The following is a 23,775-nucleotide window of genomic DNA, read 5'->3' on the forward strand; positions in this document are numbered from 1 at the left end:
AAAAACACAGTAAGAAAAATAAAACTCTTTGGATTGAACTTTTTTCCCCCCAGATTGAATATTAAGAGGCCAGAGAGAGGCTGCTTTTCTAAGCATGATGAGGGTGATTCAAATTATACTCACTCAACTGGGGATGGCCTGATGGGGGTCCAATTGCTGAGCACCATGTTGGACATAAAAAGTGAGACAATTAGTTTTCTCAAGAATCTATCAAGATGTCTTAATTGGCATCAGGAAACAAGAGCTTGCTTGTTCTCTCTATTTTTAATATGATGAGGAAAAATTCAAAGAGCTGAGGCCTGAGGATATTGGCACAAGCAATTGTCATGAATAGATTAGCAATTGCATTAAATTACGGTCTAGATTACCATCTGATTTTGACAAGAAATCAATTCTTTATTGAGCATCTACTGTATACCTGTATGCTAGATTTTCCTACAAAGACGGATGATGCATTATTTATAATATGTATTCAGTTAACATATAGAAGGTATTTGGGCGGCCCTACCATCAAAGATATGTACAAAATAAGGCTGTTAACATAGAATTAGATAATATATGTGGAAGAAGGAAGAGGCAAAATCACTAGTTATGTAGGCTAATATGGTCACTATTGCTGAGAATTCAGATTAGCTCTGAGCTTCCTGGCAGACAGGTAAGATGGAGACTTTGATGATGCTTGTTTGCAGTACCAGAGGAAGTAAGATGACTTGAAAATGTGAACTTTTTGTTATACTAATTTCTAAAAGAACTTGGATGGGCAGCTTCCTAAGGGCAGTGACTGAGTCTTATTTATCTTGAGATCTTGGTCACCTGGCAAAGTACCTGGCATGTACTGAATATATAACAGAAGAGGGTTTGTTGAATTTATTCCACTGATACATTGAGAATAAAGAGAGAGATGATTGGAACTCAATGGGCATGAATCTGAGCAAACTCTGGGAGAAGGTGAAGGACAGGGAAGCCTGGTGTGCTGCAGTCCATGGGGTCACAGAGTCGGGCATGACTCTGAGACTGAATAACAGCAATGCCAATTTAAAGCAAGTATGCGACTTTCTGAGGATGAGCCAAATACAAAGGTAAAACTCAGAATACTGAAAGGAGCACAGGCGTAGAGGCAGACCATTGAGTACTTTTGGCAATAGCATCATCCAAAGGCCCCTGAGGGGAAATAACAATCTTTACTCTGCCACCAAATAGTGACAAAGGGCAAGGAGACTGATGGGTGTGTGAGGGCTCTGTCTACATACTGCTATGGCAAGAAGGAGAAGGGGGCCTTATCAGTCAGGGTGCAAACTGGAAACAAGACATTGTAAGTGTATGAATTGAAATACATTTAATGTAGGGAATTAGGCACATAGGTAATGGAGGGTCTAAGAAGGCAAGAGGGGCTGGTGAGGCAACTCAGAGATCAGCTGCATCAGGGAGCCACTAGAGCTTTTAACCTAGAGGGAGGAAGTGGTGCTGCTAAAGCTGGAATCACCTGGGGGGAGCTGAAACCATAGCACAGCATGCCAGGTGGTGGCTTGAGCTATGTTGAGGATGCAACTACTGCTAGAGATGCTGCCCTAAGAAGAGGGCATGGGGTAGCTGGCTTTCCCCTCCCTCACCCTCTAATCTCTTGCCTCCCATTGGATGTCAGATGAGTACTTCTTTCCTACAAAAAGTGACCAGGGAGTTCTACGTTTGTATAAAGAGCCCTAGGTCACTGTTCTCAGTTTATTGCCCCAGGGGAGTATCAGAGACCCAAATGGGGCCAATCAGTTTTGATCTCTTGGAATTTTAGAACAGGAACCTATAAAGAGAGGTCAATAACTTAACCAGTAGCTCCATTTGGAGTCATACTTCTTGTGATACAAAGATAAGTCATTCTGCAGAAAGAGAAAATAGTAAAGAAATTATGCAGAGAGGAGTGAGAGGAGTCCTAAGAGTGTTTGAACCCTCAGTTCAGAGGGTCTCTGCTACATTTCTGCCCATGAATTTCATGAATCATAACAAAAAATTGTATCATAAAGCCCCCCTTTTGTTTATGCTAGTTCAAGTTTGTGTTCTGTTATGTGCAAACAAACAAACAAACAAAACCTAATCTACAAAGGATGTGAAAATAGAATATGAAGCAGAAAATGTGTTTGAGAGTAAAATATCAATAGCCACTGACACTGGGGTATATAACCTGTGGATTTTATTCTGTAAACAGTGGGGAGCCTTTGCAAGTTTTTGAGGAAGGAAGTCAAATGCATCTTCCTGTGTTAAATGAAAAGACCTTAGTTGACACCTGAGGAAAATGGGAACCCCTCTCCTTGTCAACCCTGTGTGTGAGAAGAAACAATCAGTAACCCTAGAGGTGTGTTCTTTCCGATAACCACCCGCCCCCAATATCCCGACCTACATGAATGCCTGCTACACATTTCCCTGATTCCAAAACCTTCTTTCCTGGCAAATTTGTTGTCTTACAGTTATCAGCTCTCTGCCTACGAGAGAATTGTTCTTCTAGAACCACTTCTATCACCATGGAAAGATGCCAAATGTCTGCTAGTTGAAGAAGAGGGTTATATGCCACACATCAGAAAGAAGACAAAGATTTACAATGCATGCTTGGATTAGCTAAAAAAATTCATTCTTTCTGCCTTTCAGGTCTTAAATTTCTAGGTGAGTAAAGATGGAGATTCCCTGGGGAAGGATAAGAGCCTGAGGCCATTAATCAAGTGGATGCGGGGAGGCAGTGATGATGTGGATTAGGGAATCAGAAACCCTGAGCTGTGAACCCAGCTCTCATACTAATCTGTTCTTTAGCATAGGCCAGTTCTATCCACTCTCTGCTCCTCAGGTTCCTCATCTGTAAACTATAGGAGTTGGTAACTTTAGAGGTCTCCCATTTGATGGTTCTCTGTGTCTGAATATGCCTTAGAGGCAGAGACATGGCTCCAGGTCTGGGTCACAGTCTCTGAGGACAGCCCACTTCCTGGGCAGCTCCCTAGGCCAGGCCCGTACACACATCTGAAGGGGTCTTTCCCAGGTTTTGTGGCAACTGCTGCTGCTGCGGCTAAGTCGCGTCAGTCGTGTCCGACTCTGTGCGACCCCATAGACGACAGCCCACCAGGCTCCCCCGTCCCTGGGATTCTCCAGGTAAGAACACTGGAGTGGGCTGCCATTTCCTTCTCCAATGCATGAAAGTGAAAAGGGAAAGTGAAGTTGCTCAGTCGTGGCCGACTCTTAGCGACCCCATGGACTGCAGCCCACCAGGCTCCTCCGTCCATGGGATTTTCCAGACAAGAGTATTGGAGCGGGGTGCCATTGCCTTCTCCTCCTGGAGGCTAAACATCTGTGGGTTGTCCACTCAGAATGCAACATCAGCACAGACTTTTAAGTGATGCCTCAAAGTTCCATCTGGAGATTTCAGGAGGATCCATTTCCTCCGCTACCAGCTCAGATTCACTTTGCATTAGTGGGAATAAGATGTCTAGCATGAAGTGAGAAGTGAGGAACTATTTAATGGAATAAGGAACAAGCTCAAGTCTTCCCTGAATGTTCCAACCCACCCTCATCTCAGACCTCCCCTGACAGTTATGGGAGCTCAGTCCAGCCCTGGGTCACTTTGTCTCTTGAAATTCTCCCTCATTTTTTATGTGTGTCCAGTTCAGATCCCTAGCCTTGCTTGAATCAGTTTTAGTTCAAGGGCAAATATTTACTGGGAATCTCCTCTCTGCCAGGCATTGTGCTGCCCACTGAAGGTAAAGAGACTGAAGGTGCAGTCCTTGCCTTTGAAGAACTCACTGTCTAGAGAGGAATTGTTGTTTAGTCACTAAATTGTGTCCGACTCTTTGCAACCCTTCCAGGCTCCTCTGTCCATGGAATTCTTTAGGCAAGAATACTGGAGTGGGTTGCCATTTCCTTCTCCAGGGGATCTTCCCAACCCAGAGATTGAACCCTGTCTTCTGCATTGGCAGGCAGGTTCTTTACCGCTGAGCCACCCGGGAAGCCCTGATGGAATACAGACAAGTAAACAGATGTTTACATGAAGTATGGTAGGATAAAGGGATGTGTTTGTTTTCTAACTTGTAACAAAGCACTTGTAACAAATTTAGCAGCTGAAAATAATACTCATGTCTTAGCTCACAGTGTATAGGTCAGTACCTCGATGAACTCATATGGGTTCTCAGCTTTAGGGCCTCATAAGGTCAAGGTCCAGGTGTCAGCTGGCCTGGGCTCTTATGTGGAAGCTAAGGAGAAGAATTCACTTCCAAATCATTTACGTTGGTGGCAAAATCCAGTTCCTTGAGGCTGTAGGTCCAGGGTGCTTGTTTCTTTGCTGACTGTTCATCTCCCTAGAGGTCAGTTACTTTCCTTTTCACATGGCCCCTTCCCTTCATCTCCAAGGCAATGGAGGATGGAGTCTTTCTCGTATTTCGACTCTTAGCTTTTCTCTTCTGCCAAATCTCCTTGCTTTCCTCTCCTGCCTTTTCTTCTGCCACCAGCCTGAAAAAGTACTGTACTTTCAGGGGTTCTTATGATTATATCTGGCTCACCTGTCTATGCTCCTTTCTTTAAAAACCCAGCTGTGCCTTATAACACAGTCATAAGAGTGACAGCTCATCACATTTACAGATTCCAGGGGGATCTTCAGGGGGATGGGGGATCTTCAGGGCCGTTCCAAGAAATTCTGCATGCTATAAGGTGGGTAGAGGATGTTAGGAAGCACAGAGTGACTGAGAACAAACACCTTGATTCCCACAAGATCATGGAAAGGCCTTTGACAGAGGATTTACTTGATTGGATTTTTGGAGCAAAATTCCACTTAAGCAGGGAGAGAAAGGGAGTGAAGGGAGCTATTTGGAAAAGACCAATGGAAGAGCACTGGCAAGCTCAATATTCTCTTTTCTCCCCAGCATCTCACCCATTGCTGTGCATATTAGAGTGTTTGAACAACATTTTCTTGACATATTTGCTGACTGTTTATAGGTTGTTGTAATGATGAAATTATGTAATGCTTAAAGTACTTAAAACAGCATTTGGAACAAACTAAATGATTACCGTGAACTAGCTATTGTCATTTTACAACTCAAAATAGGAGACCTCTTGCAAATAGGTCTGGAATATGTATTCATTCATTTAACAAATATTTATTAAGAACATACTAAATGTCATTGTGAGGCCATGGGAGGACAGTGGAGGGCAAAGCAGATGATCCTGACCTCATGGAGTTTACTGTCTGGTGTGGGGAGGCAGACAAGCAAAGGGATGGCTCTAACATGTATGTCAAGGGCTATATAGGTCAGGTGCCACCCTGGTCATGTCTCTGATCCTTAGAAAGTTGTTCCTTCCTTATCTGCCTAGTGATTAAGCATAAGCATCCTTCTTTAGGTTGACTTTCCTCTCTGATCCAAAACCCTCCTCATTCATATTCTTATTATCTTCCCCCACCACTTAATTCCTTTTTGCTTTGCCCGCCTTCTCTCCTGGATTTGATTTTCACAAAGATAGAAACTCAAGACTATTCACACTTTGTCCCCAGTGCCCAGCACCATGCAAAACCCTCAGTAAATCAATGCTGAATCAGTGAGCTCTCAGCTTAGACTCTGCTTTCCTGTTTGGATCAAACCCACCTTTTTAGTTTAGTTTAAATAAACATTTGCATAGCACCTGTTTTGTGCCAGTAAGTAAGCAACAGAGCCAAGATTCAAACCCGGACAATCTGTTGCACGTGACTCAGGTAGGGGTGCAGCTTCAGACCTTCCCACCCAGGTTTGTATCTGTTATGACAAACAACAAAACAAATGAACAAAAACAATCACCACAGCTACTTAGGAGCATTGTAGCAAGATTCATGTACTGAATTTACAGCACAGATTCCTACGACCACAGTGGGGAGTAAGAATTATTATCTTCATTTTCGAGATAAGGATTCTGCCCCACGGGGAGGTTAAGTCACTTGCATGTGGCCACAGGCCACCATGCTGCAGACCTGAGGCTTAAACACAGTCTGTTTGATTCCAACCCTGAGCTCTTTGCAGGAAGATTTAGTGCTTTGACCAGTCATTTTCATTGATTGTTCCTTTTCTTTTGCAGTGACTTCCTCTGCTAGCATCATGGGACCACTCTCTCTGATACACTTTTAAAGCATTCAGGAGGTAGTCAAAATCTTGGTATTTCAGACACAAATAGCATAAACCAGCTCACCACGATGTCACCCTGTTCTAACAGAACAAAAGATCAGTTTCGCTGTGTCAGTCAGCTCATGCCCTATGTCTTCTGAGTCCTCATCTCAGGACTGCAGTCTTAACAGTGAAAGAACTATGAAATATGAAAGAACTCGTATTTTTCCAGGGCACCACAGAGAGCCTGAGTGGCTTCATTAGCTCATTCTCCATTGATAAGACTTCTCCTGAAATCATTTTTTTTTGTTACCCAAGAGAGATAGGTCCATGAACATGCAGCTACACCAAATAATGTGTAAACTCCAAGGGTCAGCTGTTTAGGCAAGGCCCAGCTATATCCAACTTACACCCCAGCACCCAACACAGGACCTTGCACACAGAAACTGCTCATAAATGCTTGTATGATGAGAGAAGAAAGGAACTAAAAACATGAAAATATATATTCCCCTTGTGTTTAGTAGTAGGGCTGTGTTTGAAAGAACGATGTGTTGACATTTGGCACAAATGGAGTAAATTAGAGCAGTGCCTATCAAACTATCTGTGGGGAAAACCTAGACTCCTCTTTCATTGCTAATCAACTGAGGATTGATACAGAGTCCTACTAGTGGCTTGTACTTTGTACCACAAGCAACCTGTCTCTGAATTCAACAGGACCCTAGTCAGCATCTTGTACAATAAATAAGACAAGACACTAATCACATACTGGAAAACCAAAGCAATGTGAAATTGCTATTATAAGAGTCTCTAAAAGCTCACCATCAATTTCTATACTTATCACATACCAGAGACAAACAATTAACAATGCAGCCTTGGTCCCTGAATCACACAGAGTAGCATCCTTTAGAGCATGGCCTTGGACTCACAGTTGGGTTAGAGTCTAACTAGATTGATTTCGAGGAAGCTACTTAACCTCTCTCAACCTCCCAAATTTCTTCATCTCTAAAATGAGGAAAATAATCATACTTCCCCTCTGGGGTTGGACTGAGCGTCCAATGGAATCATTCATTCAATATTCATTCAATAGAAATTTATTGAGCTCCTGTTAGGACACATACTCCTTTAAGTGCTGGAGAAAAAGTAATGAACAAAACAGACAAAATCCCTGTTGTCATGGAGCTGAGATTGTGGTGAGAGGTTTTATATGAAGTAGGTAGCCTAGTTCCTGGTCGTTACCAACTGGATGTTATTTGGCAGGTCACTTCACTTTACCAAGAGTTTAGTTTACTAAAAATGGAGCAAAAATGACACACACCTCCTATGATTGTTTTGCAGATCCAGTGTGATCAGAGAGATGGTCACTTGCTGTGACAGTGAGTAAATATAGCTCAACATTAAGTGCGAAATATCATGTTTCTCTATCTTACAGCTAAGCATGGTGGATTGTCCCAGCAGTTGGGAGATTCAAGAAGTGGGGCGCTTCCACCTAAAACAGACAGGCACAGAAGCCAAGAGATCCAGCAGAGCCTCTAAAACCACAGAGAAGCCAGCATATAACCAGATACACAGCCATCAGAGCCCAAAGAGGAGCATGTCAGAAGGACTGAAAGAAGATGTCAAGACCAAAGAATATAATCAGGTTTGGGGGTTTTTGTTTGTTTTTAATATTTCCCTAGTTTTAAAGTAATGGTGAACATTAAAAACTACCAGTTTTTTTTTTAATGCATCTTCTTTATCTCTTTTCCTTTATGACTTTTTAAAATTGGAGTATAGTTGATTTACAATGTTCTATTTGTTTTGGGTGTCCAGCAAAGTGATTCAGTTATATATATATAACTATATTTGTTTGTTTTCAAATTCTTTTCCCTTATAGGTTACTACGGAATATCAAGGATAGTTCCCTGTGCTATACAGTAGGTCCTTGTTGTTTATGTATTTTATAGGTGGTATAATCAAGTCTTTGGAGTCAGGCAGATAAGAGCTAGAACAGAATAGACAGCACTGTGTGGGACTTGCTTTGTGCCTGCAGGGCCATGTTGGGTGAACATGAGGCAGGGCTTAAGGGCATGGGTTAGAACAGATGCCCCTTCTAAGAGAGATGATACAGGATACAACTGGAGGGCCCAATCTGTAATCAGGTCCATGGAGTAAAATTAAAGCTGAGTCCCAAAGCCAGGAGTTCAGAAACCATGAGAAGTTAAGAAGGGAGCATAAAGCAGAGAACAAATGATGCTATGAGTCTAAATTTATGTTGGGTAACTTCTGTTAGCCCTTTTCAGACACTCTCTACCATTCTTCATCATGCCCTATGCCCCTGGAGGCAGACCAACACTGAGAGTAAATGAATCTCTTATCATCTGGTTTCTGAACGGGGACAGCCAATGGGGAAGACAGGCAAGAGACTGGAAGGGGGTGGGGAGGAGGGAGAAGGAGGTGAAGCCATTTGCTCCCGCAGGTTCCTTTCTTCAGACCATCATGAGGTGTGTGCCTCCCTCAATCACGGGTCTGCGTCCCTGTTGTGTTTCTGTCTCTGTTAACCTCTCCTTCCCCTTCCCCTTCAGACCTAGAGACGTCAGGGAGCCCCACCATAACTAGCCCTCAGGGAGCCTCACCATCCCCTGTGGTTTCCCTGTATGCTGCCCACAACTTTGTAAATAATCCTATTATCCTAATCGAGTATGCCATCTGTTTTCTGCTGGAACCCTGACTAGACACTCCAGGGCTTTTATCCAAATCTCTGTCTTGCTGTTTTTTGTTTTTAATAACCTATGGGAGGGTCAGTCTAATTTAAAGAGACAGTATTGGGCAGATATAAGGTAGACAGTAAGACAGGCTGGGTTCAAGACTTGGACAGTCATACTGTGGTCCTAGGTGATAACCAAGATAGATCCCAGAGGGTGAGAAAAAAAAACGCTAATATTTGACATTACTCTTAATGTCTGGTAGACACTGTTCTAAGTGCAATATATTTGTAAACTCCTTCAATCCTCAAAGGAACACTATTAAGTAAGTAGCACTGCCACCACTATCTTACAAAATGAGGAAACTGAGGGAGGCCAAATATTAATAACTTGCCTGAAATCACACAACTAGTAAGTGGCTATAGCTGGATCTAAACCCAGAGAGTCCCATTCCAGAGTCCATGGTCCTAACCACCAGTCCTCCACTCTCTGTAAACATTCGTTTTTCATTTCCTTGTATTGTACCTGTCCTTTCCTTGTTCTCTTTATTAGTATGAAAATTGCTCATAATACTCTTTGTATTGGCTTTAGCACTTTAATAAGCTTTATCACATTCTGAACCTCTTGACTTAGTTCTTAGAGGTTCCAGAAGTTTGAACATCCAGCCCAAGATCCTATAGCCAATGAATGGTGGAGGCTGACTTTAAGTGCAACCCTACCAAACTTTTCTACCTCATAATCCTTGGACGTGTACAGGGCAAGACAGCATCTATCTTTTTCACTGCCATACCTCAGTGCCTGCATCATGACAGTAACTTGATAAACATTACACTGAATGAATTAAAGAATGTATGAATGAACGGTTTTGACATATCCTTTAAAATTCAGAGCTTATTAGAGAGTATCCAGCAAAACCATATTAGTTCCTTTACATATTTTTTGATTGGAACATTTAATTTAATTTTAATCACTGTGGTAGCATCAGAACTGCCTTTTTGCATTTCTCAACCCTTTCTTTGGGCAGGAATTAATGCTTGTTGGGTAGACTTCATCTGTAAGTTCACTAGCTTTCTTACCCAGCGATCACAGAGTTTGATGGCAGTGTTTACTTGCTTCCTTTATCTCAGATTAGCAATAGAAAGAGGTTGGATGCTAATGCTTTTATTAGAGTAAGTCATACTTGGGTTGGAATCTCTGCTTTTGGTCACTTTGCTGTGTGTGGTTTGCCTAACCTCTGGGTGTCTCAGTTTCTTTATCTATAAAATCATTATGTCTGTGAGCCTGTTTCTGTTTTGTAAATTAGTTCATTTGTATCAATTTTTTAGATTCTACATGTAAGTGTCATCATATATTTGTCTCTCTCTTTCTGACTTACTTCACTTAGTATGATAATCCCTAGGTCTATCCATGTTTCTGCAAATGGCATTATTTCATTCTTTTTTATGGCTGAGTAGCATTCCATTGTGTGTATCTATATCACATCATCTTTATCCATTCATTTTTCAGTAGACACTTAGGTGTTTCCATGCCTTGGCTGTTATAGAAATAGACTCATAGACGTGGAAAATAAACTTATGGTTACCAAAGGGGAAAGGGGAGGTAAGGGATAGATTAGGAGTTTGAGATTAACAGGTACACATTACTAGATATAAAATAGATAAACAACAAGGACCTACTGTATAGCTCAGGGAACTATATTCAATATCTTGCAATGTCTTGTAATAATCTATAATGGAAAAGAATATAAAATAATACATGAAAAATGTATATCTGAACTACTTTGCGATACACCTGAAACTAACACAAGCAACGTTGTAAATCATCTATACTTCAGTGTAAAAAAATGTTATAATGACAGTATCCACTTCACAAGGTTGTGGCGAAGATTAAATGATATAAAGTATATTTATCAGTTCAGATCCACCAAGAAGCAGATGTGAATACAGGGTTATTAATATAAGTACAAGAGACTTATTGTGTGGGGGGGCACCTCTGAAATACACAGGGGAAGAGAGCAGGCGTCATCACGGATAGCTGCAGACTGTGATGCAGGTCTGACATTTGTGAAAGGAGAGGAGGAAGGAAGCAGGGATCCGTGGAAGGAACGCAGGCTCTGAGTAGGTCTTGGTCAGGCTGAAAGGGAGCTCTGAGCCCAAGATTGTCTTTAGATAATTTTTGCATTGAGCAGAATTAACCTAGTCTCCCCGTGGCCTCGGTATTTGATAAGAGATTCCAGGGAACATGGCTGCCAAAGTATGCAGCATAGTGCCTGACCCCAAGTAATACTCAATAAATGTTAGCTTTCGGTTGTTGCTGTTGTTTAGTTGCTCAGTCTTGTCTTTGTGACCCCATGGACTGTAGCCCACCAGGCTCTTCTGTCCATGGGATTTCCCAGGCAAGAATACCAGAGTGGGGTTGCCATTTCCTCCTCCAGAGGATCTTCCAGACCCAGGGATCACACTTGCATCTCCTACATTGGCAGGCATATTCTTTACCACTGAGCTACCTGGGAAGCCCTAAATATTGGTACCATTACTTTTAGGAGCCCAAGGAATGGAAGCAAGTATTGTTCATTACACTATGTTTACTGTGTGCAGGCTTGTTTTAAATAGAAATTATTCACTGGACACTTGTTAAAGAAGGCAAAACATTTTATTTGAGCTATTGCAGTAGGGAAGGAGAGCCCCCCTTTATAGGACTGGGCTCAATTCTGAATACAGCAAAGACAGCTGGAGATTTATAGCCAAAACACAGAATAAGGAAGTCAATGGATGGAAAATTACTAAGGGAAACTATGTCAGACATCAAGGGTAGAGGAGTTTTTACTCAACTCATTTAATAGCATTATTGCTAATGGAAGGTCAAGGACTTAGACATAAAGGATGGAAGATGAGGAACTTGATCACATGTCAAAGGTAAGATTCTTGCTGAGCTGACTTAGCAAAGCTCTTTGCTTGGTTTGGCAAGTCAAGGATGGAGCTCAAAGTTAAGGCCTAGTGGAGACTAGGGTAGGGCTCAGAGGAGCCTGACTAAAGTTTGGACAAGGACAGAGTTTTTGCCACCTGTCACCTCTCCTAGATGAAGGGGACCTTGAGGAGGAATCATATCTGTGCCATCTTTGCACCCAACCTTCACCTGTCACCTAGGGTTCAATAAAGGTTTATGGAATGATTGAATATCAGCTTATGAGTGAATATTAGTTTGTGTAAGGAGTAGACTTACTAAACTTAACCTGATGGTTAGGACCAATGTAAAGTCTATGTGGATAATACCTGTGGCAGGGTGGTCAATGAGGCTGTTGAGTCTCTCAGTTTGAAACAAGCAGAGTCCTCTGGGCCTGAACTCAGGGTAGTCTGTGTACATAGGACCATGTCAGCCATATATTTCAGAAGAGACAATACATTATGCTCTAAGACGTTATAGGTAAAGTCTTTGTTGAGTCAAGAGAAGGCCAAAAGTCTAATGTCCATGTTCTTAATTCTAAATTTAACTTCTTTTCAGCAAGTGATTCAGAATATTTAAAAATCTATACATTGTACCTTCTTTAGTGTTGTCTTCTGGAGACCATCATAAATCAACATGAATTTCTTTGAATAGCATCCATTATTTGTTGCTATTGTTCAGTCACTAAGTCATTTCCGACTCTTTGCAACTTCATGGACTGCAAATGCCATGCTCCTCTCTCCTCCACAATCTCTCAGAGTTTGCTCAAATTCATGTCCATGCAGTCATTGATGCTGCCCAAACATCTCATCCTCTGCCAACTCCTTTTGCCTTCAATCTTTCCCAGCATTAGGGTCTTTTCCAACGAGTCAGCTCTTCGTGTCAGATGGCCAAAGTATTGGAGCTTCAACTTCAGCAACAGTCCTTACAATGAATATTCAGGGTTGATTTCCTTTAGGATGGACTGGTTTGATCTCCTTGCAGTCCAAGGGACTCTCAAGAGTCTTCTGCAGCACCACAATTTGAAAGCATCAATTCATTGGTGCTTAGCCTTCTTTAGGGTCCAACTCTCCCATCTGTACATGACTACTGGAAAAACTATAGCTTTGACTATATGCAATTTCATTGGCAAAGTGATGTCCCTGATTTTTAATACTTTGTCTAGGTTTGTCATACCTTTCTTTCCAGGGAGCAAGTGTCTTTTAATTTCATGGCTGAAGTCACTGTCTGCAGTGATTCTGAAGTTCAAGAAAATAAAATCTGTCATGGCATCTACTTTTCCTCCTTCTGTTTGTGAGTATGAAGTGATGAGACTGGATGCCATGGGTCTTAGTTGTTTTTGTTTCTATGTTGAATTTCAAACCAGCTTTTTCATTCTCTTCTTTTACCCTATCAAGAGGCTCTTTAGTTTCTCTTCACTTTCTGCCTTTAGAGTGGTATCATTTGCACATCTGAGGTTGTTGATATCTCTCCAGGCAATCTTGATTCCAGCTTGTAATTCATCCAGCCTGGCATTTATATGATGTAAACTTAAATAAGCAGAGCAACCATACTTCTTTTCCAATTTTGAACCAGTCAGTTTTTCCATGTCTGGTTCTAGCTGTTGCTTCTTGACCGGCATAAAAGTTTCTCAGGAGACAGGCAAGGTGGTCTGGTACTCCCATGTCTTTAAGAATTTTCCAGTTTGTTTTGATCCACACAGTCAAAGGCTTTAGTATGGTCAGTGAAACAGAAGTAAATGCTCCCTTGCTTTCTCCATGATCCAATGTGTGTGTGTGTTCATTGCTTAGTCATGTCCGACTCCCTGCAACCCCATAGACTGTAGCCCACCAGGCCCCTCTGTCCACAGGATTCTCCAGGAAAGAATACTGGAGTGGGTTGCCATTTCCTTCTCCAAAAGGAACTACAGAAAGAAAGAAAGTGAAGTCGCTCAGTCATGTCCGACTCTTTGCGACCCCATGGACTGCAGCCTACCAGGCTCCTCCATTCATGGAATTTTCCAGGCAAGAGTACTGGAGTGGGTTGCCATTTCCTTCTCCTCCATGAGCCAATGAATGTTGGCCATGGTTACTCTGCCTTTTGTAAACCCATATTGTACATCTGGAACCTCTCAGTTCACATACTGCTGAAGCCTAGCTTAAAGGATTTTGGGCATAACTTTCCTAACATGTGAAATGAGCACAACAGTATTGTAGTTTGAACATTCTTTGGCATTGTTCTTCTTTGGTATTGGAATGAAAACTGACCTTTTCCAGTCCTGTGGCCACTGACTGCTGAGTTTTCCAAATTTGCTGATATATGGCATGCAGCAGTTTAGCAGTTTAGTTTTAGGATTTTAAATGGCTCAGCTGGAATTCCACTACCTCCACTAGTTTTGCTTATAGTAATGCAGTCCATCCTAAAAGAGATCAGTCCTGAGTGTTCATTGGAAGGACTGATGTTGAAGCTGAAACTCTAATACTTTGGCTACCTGATGTGAAGAACTGACTCATGGAAAAAGACCCTGATGCTGGGAAAGATTGAAGGCGGGAGGAGAAGGGGATGACAGAGGATGAAATGGTTGGATGGAATCACTGACTCAATGGACATGAGTTTGGGTAAACTCAGGGAGTTGTTGATGGACAGGGAGACCTGGTGTGCTGCGGTCCATGGGGTCACAAAGAGTTGGACATGACTGAGCGACTGAACTGAACTGACTGAATGCTTCCTAAGGCCCGCTTGACTTCACACTCCAGGATGTCCAGTTCTAGGTGAGTGACCACATTATTGTGGTTATCTGGGTCTTTAAGACTTCTTTTTGTGTAGTTCTTCTGTGTATTCTTGCCACCTCTTCTTAATCTCTTCTGCTTCTGTTAGGTCCTTATCGTTTCTGTCCTTCATCCTACCATCCTTGCATGAAATGTTCCCTTAATATCTCCTATTTTATTGAAGAGGCCTCTAGTCTTTCCCATACTATCATTTTCCTCTATTTCTTTGCACTGTTCATTTAAGAAGGCCTTCTTATCTTTCCTTGCTATTCTCTGGAACTTTGCATTCAGTTGGGTATATCTCGATTTTTCTCTCTTGCCTTTTGCTTCTCCTCTTTCCTCGACTATGTGTAAAGCCTCCTCAGATAACTACTTTGGCTTCTTGCATTTCTTTCTCTTGGGGATGGTTTTGGTCACTGTATGTTACAAACCTCTGTCCATAGTTCTTCAGGCATTCTGTCTACCAGATCTAATCCCTTGAACCTGTTCATCATCTTCAATGCATAATCATAACGGATTTGATTTGGGTCATACATGAATGGCCTAGTGGTTTTCCACACTTCCTTTAATTTCAGCCTGAATTTTGCAATAAGGAGCTCATGATCTGAGCCACAGTCAGCTCCAGGTCTTGTTTTTGCTGACTGTATAGAGCTTTTCCATCTTTGGCTGCAAAGAAAATAATCAATCTGATTTCAGTATTGACCATCTGGTGATGTCCACATGTAGAGTCATCTCTTGTGTTGTTGGAAAAGGGTGTTTGCTATGGCCAGTGTGTTCTCTTGACAAAACTCTGTTAGCCTTTGCACTGCTTCATTTTGTACTCTAAGGCAAAACTTGCTTGTTATTCCAGGTATTTCTTGATCTCCTACTTTTGCATTTGAATCCCCTATGATGAAAAGGGCATCTTTTTGGGGGTGTTCATTTTAGAAGGTGTTGTAGGTCTTCATAGAACTGTTCAACTTCAGTTTCTTCAGCATCAGTGGTTGGAGCACATTATATTTGTGATGTTGAATGGTTTGCACTGGAAACAAACCGAGATCATTCAGTCATTTTTGAGATTGCACCCAAGTACTGCATTTTGTTCTCTTGTTGACTATGCGGGTTACTCCACTTCTTCTAAGGGATTCTTGCCCACAGTAGTAGATGTATTGGTCATCTGAATTAAATTTGCTCCTTCCCATCCATTTTAGTTCACTGATTTTAAGATGTCGATATTCACTCTTGCCATCTCCTGCTTGACCACATCCAATTTACCTTGATTCGTGGACCTAACATTCCAGGTTCCTATGCAATATTGTTCTTTACAGCATGGTACTTTCACCACCAGACACATCCACAATTGAGCATCATTTTCACTTTGGTTCAGCTGCTTCATTCTTTCTGGAGCTATTAGTAATTGCTGTCTGCTTTTTTCCAGTAGCATATTTGGCACCTTGTGACCTGGGGGTCTTATCTTCCAGTATCATATCATTTTGCCTTTTTATACTGTTCATATGGTTCTTACAGCAAGAATACCGGAGTGGGTTGCCATTTCCTCCTTGAGGGGAATACGTTGTCAGAGCTCTTTACTGTGACCCATTCATCTTGGGTGGCCCTGCACTGCATAGCTCATAGCTTCATTGAGTTATGCAAGCCCCTTCACCATAGCAAGGCTGTGATCCATGAAGGGGAGCATCCATTATATTCCAGCTTTATTCTGAATACTGTTCTATATCAAATTGTAAGAAAGCAAACTTTTTTTTATTGCTATCCACCCTATGGATAAATAGATGTTCATTGAGGGAACAGTTCTTTCTGCAAGGCAGAATCTGAAATTAGACTCCGCACGTCCGTCTCCTGTCTTATGCCTTATTCTCTTTGGATTCTTTGTGTGAATAGACTGATGCTGATCAGCCCAAGTAGTCATTTGACTGTTTGCCTTGATCAAAATTGTGCTTTGTGGGAGCTGTAGGGGAAGCACATTATTTTTGAAATCCAGATATTGGAAATAATTAAGCAAGATCTGGATAGGAATTATCAAGATGTGCATTTTTCCAGCTGTCTGCTGATCCAAAGTCCTACTCTCTTTATTAGTCTCCAGTGGGATCTTTCCTTCCCCTTCTTTTGCTGAGCTGGTACCTTTGAAGTATGTTACCTCTCCAGGCAGTTCCAGCTCTACTCCTGTCCATCTGCACACAGATTTATGAAGATGCTTAGCACAGGTATTGAAGCAGTCCTTAGTGCTCCTGGGTCAATTACTGGGTCTTTATTACCGCTGGGAAAGAAACCCACTTTGGGGTAATGTTCACTTTACCCCCATTCCAGCATTAATAAATGGACCTGCCTAGAATAAGGAAAGCAGCAAGGGGATGGAAGGAAGAGTAGACTCATACTTGAAGACCTGGGTTTGGATATATGATATGCCACAGTCTTAGTAGCTACATGTGTGTGCTCAGGCACTTCAGTCGTGTCCAACTCTTTGCAACTCCGTGGACTGTAGTCTGCCAGGCTCCTCTGTCCATGGAATTTTGAAGGCAAGAATACTGGAGTGAGTTGCCCTGCCCTCCTCCAGGGGATCTTCCCAACCCAGGGGTTGAACATTGGCAATGGGTTCTTTACCACTAGCACCACCTGGGAAGCCCAAGTAGTTACATAACCCGGGACAAATTAGTGTATCTGCTTGTGCCTTAGATCCCTCATTTATAAAAAACAAGAAAGGGTTGGGAAGAAGCAATACAGTTGGGAAGAGCTGCCCTATTAAAATGCAAAGAAGAGGTAATATGGAAGAGGTAATATGCTACACCAAACATTTCAGGTCCCCAGAGTGAAGCATATATAGTCCATATAGGCCTTTCACCAGTCTTACGCTAGCTGGGAACAATGCAAGATCCATTGTGTATGGAGTATCTTTATCTACAGCATACTTTATATAACATTATCTCAAATCCCAACAGCAACCCCACAAAGAAAAAATATCTCCATTTCACAGCTGAGAAAACTAGTGCTCAAAGAGAATCTAAGCCTAAACCTTTTCCTATTGTCAGCCTTCCTCAGTTCCATTCCAGTTTCTTCCACCTCACACTGCACAGCACTTACTCATTCGCTCACCTGACCCCTGAGGCCGTCTTTGAGGCTGTGCACAGAGTAGGTACTCAATAAGTTCTAGTGAATAAATGAGGGAATAAACTCTGCCTTTCTCGCTGGAAGTTTGACCAGGCAGACCCCCAAATGTGGGGAGTTGCTGGGACTCATTTTACGACTTAGGTCCTTGTCCAGCTATAGGGAGTAAAAGAGGATATTTCCCTGGGGCAAGACCCACAGCCAAGTGGGCTAGAGATGTCTGCATGGAAGGTTGGCAAAGTGGTAACAGGTCCAGTACTAATCAGCAGGTTTCTGAGCCCAGCAAGTGGTAATTTGAGGACATGTACTCACAGCAACCTGAAGCCCGGGTATCCAAAAAAGGGAATCCTCCATGGTTATCAGGGTGGCTAGATGGTAAGTGTGTCTGCTTAAATCCTTCCTGCTTGAGACTCAGATGCATTCTAGGCACTGTGTGTTTTGAGGGGAGGCAATAGTGGTCAAGTACATCACTCGTGGAAGGAGGAGAGAGGAGAACATTAGGAAATAATTTGGGGTCTCCTAGGCCTCCATTTGACCCAGTCAGTGTTGTGATGTCATGTGTCTTGGCTTCCCCTCCATCCAGCATATTTGCATTTAAAAAGGCTTATTGAAGAACAGCTAGTTCAATCCAAATGAATGAATGTCTAATTGGATGTGCTTTGTACACTTGGTTAAAGGACTGAGGGAGATCCCTTGTGAGGTCAGGCCTTCCCAGACACTATTTTTAGCTGTGTAGGTTGGGCTCTGCACAACAAGAGATGACATCCTGAATCTCACCCTGGAGGAATGTGTTTTCTGAAAGAACATTTTGCTGGATTGTCATTCTGTATGCACAAGGAACAGGATTTGCTCTGTAGAATAAGCTAAATGTTCTTAGAGTTTTCCTTTCTCCTTTTATATGGCACTAAATCCCTTCAATTTTTTAAAAACCCATCTCAAATGTTGATGCCTCTTTGAAGCTCTCTCTGATGTCCTACTCCATTTCCTGTGGAATTAACACCACCTTCCTTCCCTCGTGTTCCTATAGTGACATATTTGTCTAGGTTCCACCTTGACGCGGTCTCTGGCCAGCCCTGCAACTCATTTCTTGGCCCTCTCTCCTCTTGTTTATACTCCGACAATGCTATTCTCACATTCACCTCCACCCAACACACACACACACACACACACAGCAAAAATACCTCCCTGCTCAATGCTGCTTCATGTTTCCCTGGTTATGCAGATACCATCTGGAAGGCCTTTCCCCAGTCCTCTCTTTCTGGCTAGCTCTTAGACATCTTCCAAGACTCAGCTCTGGCCTGAAGCAGTGACTGCAGCTGTTTGATTCACCAGTGTAATCCAAACTCCTAGCATGCCACCTGGAATGTAGTAGAAACTCAGGAAATGCTCGTTGCATGCATTAATGAATGAATCTCACTCAAGAAACATTTTATCCAATACTTATCCCCCACACCAACCCCCAGCCTGAGTTCAGTGTCATTCCTTTCTGTACTATGTTCTCAGTTACCACTGTATATTGAAAAGTGTCTGTGTCTAGCTTCCCTTCCCCACCCCCCACCGTTAGATTCTAACCTTTCCAAGGGCAGGGGCCAGGCTTCTTTCATCTTTAGGCTCCTAGTGCCTGGCAAAGTGCCTGGCATGGCACGTGGGACCTAAATGGGCTTTCCTGGTGGCTCAGTGGTAAAGAATCTGCCTTCAGCGCAGACGACACAAGTTTGATCCCTGGGTCAGGAAGATTCCCTGGAGAAGGAAATGGCAACCCACTCCAGTATTCTTGCCTGAGAAATCCCATGGACAGAGAAGCCTGGCAGACTGCAGTCTCCATGGGTTTGCAAAAGTCAGACATGACTTAGTAACTAAACAACAACCCCCAGGCCTTAAATAAATTCTGAGCAGTAAATAATGGAATTGAACTAGATGATTGCTATTAATAAGATATTGCATTATGGTAAATAATCGTCTCTTTCTCTTTCACTTACTTGGGGCACCTAGCGTCTAATAAGTACTCCATATACAGTTATTATTTGCTTTGGAAAATAAACTACCTTGTAGAGAGAACATGAGTTAGACAGTGAGCTTCTGGTTCTGATGTTGCCGCATGGCAGCTGGGGACCTTGTAAAAGTCCCTGGTGCCCTTGGAAACTCAGTATTCTAATCTGCTAAAAGGGTATAAGAATTGTTACTATCTTAGTTTAGTTCTCCTACAAGTTGGCTCTCTGGACAGGGGCTTGGGTTATGTAGTTTATTTGGGAGTTGGTCTTAGGCTTCCCTAGTGGCTCAGTGGTAAAGGATCCACCTGCCAATGCAGGAGACATAAGAGGTGTGGGTTCGATGCCTGGGTTGGGAAGATCCCCTGGAGCAGGGAATGGCTACCCACCCCTCCAGTATTCTTGCCTGGAGAGTCCCATGAACAGAAGAGCCTGGCAGGCTACAGTCTACGGGGTTAGAAAGAGTCGTACATGACTGAAGTGATTTAGCGCACACTTGGGAAGCACAGATGAGGGAGTAGGGCAAGAGTGGCAGGGAAGAGAAGTGAGTTAATAATATATGCGTTAATGATGGGTCGCTCAGTGGACAAGGTGGGCCCAATCCCACTGGAGACATTTCAAGAAACCATGTAGGATGTACTTCAGAGCTGTCTCAAGAGACGGTCTGGAAGCTGGGGGTATTGCTCTACTGTCCTCATTCCCCAGGGGTTGAAGATTGTTTCTGGGGCGTTAGCTTCCTTCCAGTTGTGCAGCCAAGCAGACTTCGCTAGATGCTGAGAAACCAACGGGCAGGAGAGCAGTGAGATGCAGGGACTTGAGATGGGAAGCTGTCAGTGTGCCGGAAACCCCCACATACCTGAGATACAGTTGTGTCAGAGGTGGACCGAGGAGAAGCAGGAAGGAACACAAACAGCCTCTGTCCCCCAGCTCCTAATGTCCTGAGATTATAGGCCACATTCTTAGAAGGGAAGATGCTTTGTCAGTTTAGCACCCTGTATTAGAGGTCAGGTATTTTAAATGGACTATTTCTTTATATTTCAACATCCCCTTCAAAACTTCCCTTTGCCCCTTCCTGATACCCCTTTCCTCTGCAATCCTCCCCCTGCTAGACTGCTGTCATTAAATTAGCCTAATCAAGCCCAGCTTGTTGGCTCCTGAAGGGTCCTTGAGGAATCCAGCTGAGTGCTGGTGGCACTCATTATTTCTCCAGGAGAATCTGAGCCCTCCCATAATGAGCACTCACTCGGAGTTCTTTGCTCTTCTGTCAAAGAGCCAGCTCCTCGTTTCCCCATTATCCACACAGGTGAGCCCAGACCCTGTGCAGGCACCCAGGAGGGGTGGTTTTTTCCTCCACAGGGACAGCACCACCGCAGAGCCGCTCCTTTTGCAGACCTTCCCTACCCAGCTCTAGAAATCTAGAAAGATCCTCATTATGTGGCTTCCCCCAGCATGTCAGCTCCATGGCGGGACACTCAGATTCAGCCATACAATGAGATGGCTATGTAGCTTGTTCAAGGGATTCTTTGCATCACTGAGGTGTTTTCCCTTGCACAATCAGTTTTAGGTTTTTAGGCTAGAATTAAATATTCTGTAAACAGAGATGCTGAGACAATGAGCTGACCTACTTGATAGGACTTTTGAGGTAATCATGATGATTTGATCTTTTTTTTTTTTTTTTTGATTTGATCTTTTTTGACAAAGAAAGGTTCTAAATATTCATATGCTTTGATCCAATAACTGTATTTCTTGGCATGCATTGTAAGAGAATAGTCCAATAGCAAGAGCTTTACACACAGAGACATTTGTCATAAAATTATTTGTTAAGTATAATGATGGCCAACAGTAGAGCAGTGGTTAAATGTTATGAAAAGTTTCTAATAGCATTTAAAAAATCATGCTCTCATAATGTTCAGAAAAATATAGATTCTAGTATTGCATGTGCAGCTCAATCATCCCAATGAAAACAAATCAAATAAAAATGATGCCTAGAAAAAAGGTAAGAATCTTACATCAAAATGTTAATGGTGGTTGTCTAAGGTTCTATGATGATAGGATACCTTTTCTTCTCCTGACTTCCCTATATTGTAACATTAAACAGGCATTTCAGTTCAAAGAACACTAACTTTTCAAAGTTACTTAAAAATATTTGTGTGCAAAGTTGAGTACAATTGCATAAACATATGCATGGAGGAGATTGTTAGATAGCATCCTGACTCAATGGATATGAGTTTGAGCAAAGTCTGGGAGATAGTAAAGGACAGGGAAGGCTGGTGTGTTGCAGTCCATGGGATCACAAAATGTTGGTTGGACACGACTTAATGACTGAACAACAAGAATGCATGTGAAAAAAAGACTGGAAGGGAATACAGAGATGATTATTGTGTGATTAAAAAAGCAGTGACCCCCCCCCCCATGTTGTCTGCACATCAGAGCCCCCTGGGAGTCAGTGGAAAACACAGGATCCCAGATTTCATCCTCAGAGATGCAGTAAGTCAGATGGAGTCCTGGGGTCTCTCATTTTGATCTTTTTCCAGTGATTCTAAGAGTTTATTCATAGAGCAACATTGGGCAGCTACTGTCATTTGTGAATGTGGAGATCTTTTTTCTATATTCTAAGTGTTTTGTACTATTGCCAAATTATTTTTACAATTAGAAAACACAAAAGCACATCTGAGTCTAAGTGTTGAGCAATATGAAAGTGGCTTCCTTCCAGTTTTGTAATCTGCTCTTGTCTTTGAGCATGAAGAGTTTCCCTCCCTCCTTCAGAAGGATTATTTTAGTGTTGCATATTATTCTACCTAGTGTGTATACTATAACTCATTAGCCAGTCTTCTGCTCCGGAAGAAGTGTCACAGGAGGAATGACTGAAGAAATTAGAAATTTTCATTTTAAGAGCAAAGATATCTAAAAATAGAGCAAGTCTTGGGGAGCAAATTTGTTTCCCATGGTCCCAGCAGGTGAAACCTTGACCAGTGAGTGCAAATTACCATTAGGCGAATGATGGTATTCAAAGCTACACTTGGCAAGTGCTTGGCTAAGATGTCTCAAACAGGGCCATGAGGACCAGGTAATTAAGATTATTCCTGACAGCTCTAGGAGCCTCCCAGCCCTAAGATGTACTGGAATCATAGTTTCATTTTTTCCCCTTACTTATCCAGAATACACTGCTACTCACCCTGGGCAAGCCTATTTGCAAGGCTAATATAATCAAAATTTTACTAAACTGATTGTGGTTTATTCCAAACAGTGCCTAATTCAAAGCAACTGCTTGTCCCCAGCTGAGTTGGGCCCTATTGTCTCTGGATATAAATAAATAAATAAACAAGCCCAATATATGAAAATCCAAACATAAGCAAATAAATTACGGGGATAATTATTTGCAGAACAAAAAGATTCCCCACAGGGCTCCTTTAAATTATGGGTTCTCCTACGGCTCCCCTACGGCGTAATTAAATTAACCAAAATATTGTTAACACCCAACCCTCCAGAGTCTCTCAGACCTTTCCTCATTCTCTTTCCTTCTACACCAAATCTCTTGATCTCTACCTGAAGGCCCAGTCCTGCCCAGGGATTTGAGTACCAACCAGCTTTCATGAATGAGTTCATCTACATTCTATGCATAGGTATCATGTCACCTTGCTCTGGCTTGGACTGTGGGGTTTCAGTCATGATGGGTTTCTGCATTAGCCTCTGGAGAGCCTGAGTCCTTGTTCTGCTAATCTTTTTGGATCAGGCCTAATTTTGTTCTTACCTGTTCTGCTCTTCTCCATAAACTATGTTAGCCAGGGTTAGACAATAACTCAATATGATGAACTGGTTAAAAAGTGTTGGGCAAGCCAAAAAGCCAAATGGGGCCAAGTGAGGCAACCCAGAGATTAGCAACAGCAGGAAATAGTTATTAATCTTGGGCTGAAAAAAGGAGGAGGAGGTGCAGTTCTCGGAGCCCAAAGCAGGGACTCTCTAGCGGGAAGTGGAACCCAGGATGGATGGAGGCTGCCTGCAGGGAGGTGGGACCACAGGGGGTGCAGACGTCAAGTGAGGGCTAGAGTCCTCTTCCCAGGGCCGCCTCCTCCTGTCTCTAGCCTGTGCTTCTTATTGGATAAATTCAGCTGAGAGCCAGTTAGCAAGAAATCCTCGTAAATATAATTTATAGGATTCTTCCTCACTAATAACAACAGAACAAGGTGAAGGTGGGGAACGGAAACAGGCAACATTCCTGGAACAA

Source organism: Cervus elaphus, chromosome 20 (genome assembly GCF_910594005.1).
Source record: "Cervus elaphus chromosome 20, mCerEla1.1, whole genome shotgun sequence".
NCBI classification, from domain to species: Eukaryota; Metazoa; Chordata; class Mammalia; order Artiodactyla; family Cervidae; genus Cervus; species Cervus elaphus.